Raw genomic sequence first — 7,888 nt, 5'->3', positions numbered from 1 at the left:
ATTATCTAGTTCAGTTTATCGTTGACTTCTGTTTGTGTGTTTGGATCTATTTGTACAGGTTATTCCAGATCTGTTCGTACATGTCCTTATCTGGTTCAGCTTATTTATGAATCGTGTTCTGTTTGCTTGGATCTGTTGTTTATTTTCTTTTCTTGTCAAGATCTGTGTCCTTCCAGATCTGGCTTGTATCTTATTCTTAATAATTGTTAGTTTGTTCAGGTGTATCCTGGATCCTTTATTCAGAAATCTTGTTTCCTTTTAGCTAAACTTAAAAGGCCATTGTGGTAAGTTGTACTGTTGCTGATTGTTGGTGCATGTGGCTCTTGCCTCTTCTTCTTTTAACTATTGTTAAAAGTTTATGTGGTAAGACTTGTGGTTTTTTTTGTGTTTCTCTTTTCTATGTGCCCTCCTCTTTTCTTTTCCTTTTCCTTCTTGTTTGGTATCTGAATAGTTAGCTTGACCTAGCACGTTTCAATGTTTTAGGAATCATGCTTTTATCAATTCAGTTCCTTTGTATGTGGTTGTTTTTTCTCTTTTATGGCTTATCCACCAGTATCACCTGATTCCAATGGAATCCAAAGTCACTAAATTAGACTTTGGAGATCCACTGTACTTACACCCTAGTGACAATAGTGGAAGTTCTCTTTTGTCTTTCAAGTTAAGTGGGATGGATAATTACAGAGTCTGGTCATCCATGATATTAGCCATGGAAACTAAAAATAAAACTGGTTTTATTGATGGATCTTGTCTGCATCCTATAAACGGCCTTGTATTACAAAGACAATGGGATCGATGCAACTCTGTGGTTCTCTCATGGATTTTAAGCTCCATGATTGAGGATCTGTTTTTAGGATAAGTTTTTTCAAAAGAATCCTCCCAAGTATGGAAGGAATTAAAAGAAACATATGACAAGGTCGATGGTTCAATTACCTTTAAATTGTACCAGAAAATTAACTCGTTAAGTCAAAACGGCACTTATGCTTCTGAATACTATCATAAGCTAAACTCTCTTTGGAAACAATTTGATGCTCTTGTAAAACTGTCGTCCTGTACTTGTAAGGCTTCTCATGACTTTCTGGAACATAGTCAACTAATTAAACTCATGCAGTTTCTTATGGGTTTAGATGATGTTTAACAACCTATTAGAAGTAACATTTTGACTGGGGATCTTGTTCCTTCTGTTAAGACTGCCTTCTCCCTTGTTTCAAGGGAGGAATCTCATATGGGGGGATCCAAATCAAAGTCGTATTAAAACTCAAAGTTCTGCTTTCCTTAATAAAAGCATTGATAATAGAAGAAAACTAGGTAGAAACCCCAACACTCTTGTTTGTAAGCAATGTGGTGCAATAATACATATTATTGAAAGATGCTTCAAACTTATAGGGTTTCCCAAAGATTTTCAAAATAGACCCAGACCTCAAAATCAAAGCCAAAACTTTAAACCTCAAAATTTGAATTTCAGACCCAGAGCTGGAAATGTTTCTGCCTCTTAACCTGTCTTTCCTAAACCATCTTTTCCCTTTTCAGAGAAACGGGTTGCTAAAATTATGAGATTAATTGATCTAAAATCTACCTCTGATGGATCCACTGCCAGTATAGGAAATATGTTTTAAAATTCCCAATCAAGTTGGAGCATTGACTCTGGAGCTAATCTACATATGACCTCAAACTGTTTAAATTTAGAATAATGTTGTTGATGTCATTGATCTAACCTTTAAAGTGAGCCATCCAAATGGGACAAAAGCTAAAATCAATAAAATTGGGAACCTGAAACTATCTAATAATGTTATTCTTTTTGATGTTCTTGTCGTTCCGGATTTCAATGTAAATCTTTTGCATGTCCACAAGTTGGCTAGGGATAATAAAGTTTTCATATGGTTTGATGAATCCAAATGTTATGTTCAGGACTGTCATTAGAAGAGTATTATAGGGACCGGTAGTCAGGAAGATGGGTTGTATTTCTTTGATCAGAATACTAACAGTAAGGTTCCCTTCCCTTTTAGTAATAGTGGTATGGTATATATTGTTTCCAGTCAATTATGGCACAACCGCCTTGGTCACCCTGCTAACCACGTACTTCAGGTTCTGAAAGATAGGCTTAACCTTGGTAGTGAAGGTTGTGGCCCGTGTGAGGTCTGTCATAAGGAAAAACAAACATGTGAAAAATTTGATGCTAGCACGCACAAGTCCAGAAGTCTTGGTGAACTTGTTCACTTAGATGTATGGGGCCCTTATCATGTGCAAAGTAGGGAAGGTTACAAATATATTTTAACTGTTGTTGATGATTTTTACACGTGCCATTTAGGTCTATATTTTAAAAGGAATATATAAGGTCTTTGAATACATTGAAAGTTTATGTAATCTTCTTCACACTCAATTTGGAAAGTATGTCAAAGTTTTTAGAAGTGATAATGGGATTGAGTTTACAAATCACACATTAAGTGAATATTTTGAGTCAAAAGGAATTGTTCATCAAACCTCACCTCAACAAAATGGGGTTGTGGAATGTAAACATCGACACTTACTTAACGTCGCTAGGGCTCTTATGTTTCAGGGTGGAGTTCCGCTCAATATGTGGAGTGAGTGTATCTTAACTTCCACTTATCTAGTAAATCGAACTCCAACTTCTGTTTTAAATGGTATGAGTCCCTTTGATCTTGTGTATGGATTTCATCCGGTCCTCTCTCATCTTATAAGTTTAGGGTGTCTCTGCTTTGCTCACACACCCAACATCACAAATAAAATTTCCCCTAAATCTGAAAAGTGTGTTACGTTGGGCTATGCCAACTTAAAAAAAAGGGTTACAGGTTTTACAGTCTGGATTCTAAAAGAATTATTCTTTCTCGGGATGTAAAATTTTATGAAAATGTTTTTTCTTTTAAGATGAGTATGGACAAGACTAATGAAGTTGATACTGGTGGTATAACCAATATTAATTTCTTTGATCTTATGACTACTAGTTCTTCTAATGATCTTGATGTTTTGGCACCCAATGACGAGAATAGTTGTGAGCCCCATTCTGAACACAATAATCGTAGTATGCTAGGTAGCCCATCCAGAGCTGACAATAGGCAGTTGTTAGGTAGCTCTGGGTTTTAAGATAACCAAGGTCATTCTCAAGAAGATGACCTCGGTAGAGTTACCAGTTGGCAACATTTGGATAGCTCTGAAGTGGCTGCTAGTGTTCCTCGTGATACTGTGCCTCAAACTGAAAATAATAGTGATGACAATGATATTTCTCTAGGCCATATCTCTGAGGGTATTCAATCCCAAACTCAGTCTATTAGAAGATCAACTAGACCTACCAGTTTTCCTCAAAAATATAATGATTTTATTGTAGAAGGGAAAGTTAAATATGGTATAGAAAGGGTTGTAAATTATTTTTGCCTTTCGTCTGAAAATTTCTGTTTTGTTTCTAATTTTAATAAGTCTCTTGAATCCAAATCTTTTAAAGAAGCTAGTAGTGATGAAAATTAGGTAAAAGCCATGAACGATGAAATGGAAGCTTTACACAGAAATGGAACTTGGTATATTACTGAGTTACCTAAAAATAGAAAAGCTATGGGCTGTAAATGGGTTTATAAGATTAAATATAAATCCACTGGTGAAATAGAAAGATATAAGGTCAGGTTAGTAGCTAAGGGTTATAGTCAGAGAGAAAGTCTTGATTATGAAGAGATTTTCTCTCCTGTTGTTAAGATGGTCATTGTAAGGTGTATTATTGCTCTAGCTGTTCAATTTAAATGACATTTAAATCAATTAGATTAATTCTTTTCTATATGGTGACTTGGTAGAAGATGTGTATATGACCCTGCTTGAAGGATACTATATTTCTAATGATAATCGTGTATGTAAACTTGTCAAGTCTTTATATGGTCTAAAACAAGCTCCTCGTCAATGGTATGCCAAACTTTCTTCATGCTTAGTTGATAATGGGTTCGTTCAAAGTATTAGTGATTACTTTTTATTTACAAAAGGAGTTGGCTCTATTTTTCTTGTTCTCCTTGTGTATGTTGATGATATAGTGATTATTGGGAACAGTGTAATTGAAATAAAAAACTTTAAGGAATACTTAAAGAGCAATTTTTTAATAAAGGATTTGGGAAAACTAAAATTCTTTTTAGGAATTGAAATTTTGGATTGCAATAATGGTGTTTGTATGTCACAAAGAAAACATTGTTTAGAGTTATTAAATGATTTTGGGTATTTAGGGTGTAAACCATCTAGTACCCCAATGGATATGAATCTAGTTGTAACTAGGGCTGTAAACGAACCGAACGCTCAGCGAAGGTTCGTGAACCGTTCGGCGGGAAGTTCGTTTACTTAATAAATGAACGGACATGAACAAATTTTTTTGTTCGTTTAATTAAACGAACAAACATGAACAAGAGTACCGTTCGTTCATTTATGTTCGTGAACGTTTGTTCATGTAACACCCCACACCATATATTGCATGTAACATATACTTCATACACAAGAAATACATGTTTATACACCACATTGGTCCCTTAGTATAAGAATCTACCAGTACATAATACATGGTTCAAAATTTCAAAATACAATTCTTGCACTAATCCAGTTTCATCTATCAAAACTATACATATCATCAACCATTCTTCATGTAGATAAATATATAGGGAAATTATCACATTTTTCCTTTTCCCTTACCTTCTGCACTTCTTGCAATACATGTTTAAAATCACAAAAAGAGGATTTGAAAAGATCTACTTACAATTTCATGAATTGGCGGCTTTCGCGGAAAATTTCATTCATTCTTGTGTATGATGTAATGATTCTCATTTCATCATAAGGGGGAGTATGTAATAATGAATGAAATGTCCAATTCCAAACATTATAAGGGGAATTTGTTATAAAGATCAAGGGGGAGTAACATCAAAATTGGCAAAAGACTTAAAAAGGTGAATTTGTTATAAAGATCAAGGGGGAGTAACATCAAAATTGGCAAAAGACTCAAAAGGAGTGCGACTAGAGATTATTACTGAAGATTATTCCGATGCTACAATGTCTGAGAGTTGTTGAATGTGAAGATCAATTTTACAACAGTTTGCTGATAAAGATTGCCTTTGAAGAGAAAGTGTGTTAAAGATCAATTCTGAAGATCGTTATTGTTTATGTTCTACAATGTCAAAAGAGAGGATCATCGCGGTTTTACATTCGAGGGGAGAATGTTAGAAGATCTTTCTCAACAAACAATTGTCTGAAGATTTCAAGTTGGAGATTGTTTTGAAGAAGACATAGAGTGCTTAAAGCAATAAAGTTCAAACGAGACTCAAAGCGCGCAAATTCTTTCAAGTCTGAATATAAAGGGGGAGAATGTTAGGACTAAAATTCAGTGTAAAGTTGTATTCGTCTTGAAAGTTAATTTTGTCTATAATTGTATAAAAGTCATCGTGTTTGACTTTTCTTTAGATTGTTTGACTTTGACTTTGTTTACATGTTTGACCCTATATAAAGGGTAAGTCTTTGTAATTTGTGTAGGATTCTTTCATTGTTAAATCTGATTACGTAAATAAGAGTTTGACCATATTGTGAGATTTGACTTTCTCAAACTTCATCTTGAATGTTCTTAATGTTTATACTTGAATCTGCCATAGATAAGTATTATCTTGAAGATTGATTATCAGGGATCTACAATTGGTATCAGAGCGGAGTGTGCAAGAAATCAAAAGAGAAAATCATTGTTTTTGAAGATTTTTTTTAAGAAATATTTCTGAAAATTTTCATCTGTTCATCATGTGTTCTTGTTCTTCATATTCTTTTGAGTTTGATCCAAATTTTTTTAAAATCTTGCGGTTTTGTGTTAAAATCATAATCGTTCTGTGCATTTTTTGATTGTGAATCTTTGTTATTCACAAGATTTTGTATGTTGATCATTGTTTTAAAGTTTTTGGTGAATTTTTGTGTTTTTGAAATTTTTTTTGTTCTTGAAAATTCAAAAAAAATCAGTTTTTGATCTTCTTTTGTGTATTTTGTATGTTGTTTTGTGTTTTTGCCTAGCCCAACCAGATTAGGCCCATCCTGTTTAGACCTTATCGATAAAAAGCCCAATCTCATTTCTCAACCCATATAACCTGTTTCTCTTCTAAGTCGCAGGTATCTTCATCGATTTCTTCACTTCATCGCACAAAGACTTGGAACCAGATTGTGTAAATCGCTCATGTCTTACCAGGATATCTTTAAATCGTTTGCTACATCTCGAGTTGTGAGCGGATAAGTCGTAAATCGCCCAGGCTGTGAACGATTTAGGTTGCAAGTCGCAGAAGGCTTGATCGGAGTTCTCCTTCATCGCTTGACAAATCGCACAAGTTGTGACCGGAGATTGGTAAATCACTCAGGCTAAATCGCTCAAGGTTATCGACTGTTTTTGTCTTTATCGCTTAACAATATTCAGTCGGATTCAAGATTTGTTTGAGCGGATTCTATAAATCGCTTGGCATAACTCAGGTCGTGACCGGAGGTTGGTAAATCGGACAGAGCTTAACCGGGTTTGTTGTTCATCGCTCAGTCCATCTAGTTTTCACCCAATTTAGTTGTAAATTGCTCAATAAGGAGTAAACCGCTCACTAGTTCATCGCTCATAGGCTGTTCGATGTGAATTTTTTTCTTAAATTGCTCAGTATCTTGCTCATCTACAGGTTCTGTTTGTTTAGTGTAAATTGATTACTGCTTCATATGTAATTCTTCTAAATCGGACAACATCTCATCTGGATTCTTATGTTCATCGCTCAATACTTGTTAGTGGTTCAAAATCGATTACTGAAAATCGAACACAGGGGTATAATTTTGTAAAAGCATATCACTGTGTTAATTTTTGGTCTTAATTGCTCAAGACAGCTGCTTCATAATTATTTGCACAAGACTTTTAAAGCATTTTTTGTTAATTGCTTAAGGATTCAGATTTTTCATTTTTTATGCATTGTCCCTGGTGAATTTGATTTCTTGAACTCTTGAGCTTGAATACAAGAAACTTTGAGCACTCGAGGAATTGCATCAAGTGTTCTATAAGAGGAAACAGTTTTCTCAGGTGCAAGCTGCAAACTGTGGAGGAGACACTTCGCTAGGCCAGTGTCAACCTCAGGATTACAAGCAAACAGTTCAAGGGTGTCTAAGAGCAAAGAACATTCGGGCATGTTATCCTAGTAAAATTGGTGAATAATATCAAGAACGCGTGGAAAACAACACAGACTCTCGAGAAGCCTTGGATCATTATCAAATTGCTGAATGAGAAACATGGCTGATAAAGTGTCCATATTAAGCTGTTGGTAACCCACTGATTGCAATAAAAACCCAAGAACCGAAAATCCAGAAAGATTAAGCATCTGTTGTGGATTAGGCAGGTTCTCATCTAGAATAGCGGTGATAAGCTCAATGATTTCAGCAGTTAAGCGCTCTTTGTTATAGGTGTAAGCAAATTGTATCCAAGTTGTTGACTGTCATTCTCAAAGATGCCAGGTTTAAGAAGATTATTTGGCTTCACAGATCTAATATAGTGAGATTCTGTGGAATTTAGAGTCTCCATTAATTGCTGAAGTTGTAGCTTGAAGCAAGAACCAATTGTTGAGAACTTAGAAGATTTGTTAAAGATTTGGGTCTTGTTTTTTGTCTTGATTGATTGTTTTTGGTTTAGACATCTTTCTATTGCTGATTCACTTTGCCTTGGTTGCAGCAGATGCATTTGATACTTTAACAGTTCAAAGGGAAATTATTGAAGCCTGACCTTTGTTTGACAGTCCCCAGTATAGTAGAACAGTGTCGAAAATTTCAGTTGCTGGAGAGATTGCTGCAAAAGCTATTTGATCGCAAGCTTAAGGTTGCAGCAGATAACAAGAAGGTGACTTTGGTGTGAACACTGGTACTTTTGTTGTGT

The 7,888-nt window shown here is 35.0% G+C and overlaps 1 long non-coding RNA gene across 1 annotated transcript; it reads left to right on the top strand.

The window, feature by feature from the left end:
- The first annotated feature begins 6,154 nt into the window (after positions 1-6,154).
- On the top strand, positions 6,155-7,566 carry LOC112501258. Its single transcript, XR_003067438.1, has 3 exons — positions 6,155-6,371; positions 6,466-6,506; positions 7,037-7,566. It is a non-coding gene; the product is annotated as an uncharacterized LOC112501258 (long non-coding RNA).
- The last annotated feature ends 322 nt before the right edge of the window (positions 7,567-7,888 follow it).

Source organism: Cynara cardunculus, assembly GCF_001531365.2.
Source record: "Cynara cardunculus var. scolymus isolate 2C chromosome LG 17, CcrdV1, whole genome shotgun sequence".
NCBI lineage: Eukaryota > Viridiplantae > Streptophyta > Magnoliopsida > Asterales > Asteraceae > Cynara > Cynara cardunculus.
The sequence above is the reverse complement of the archived record's forward strand: the minus strand, read 5'-3'. Positions and strand labels throughout refer to the sequence as shown.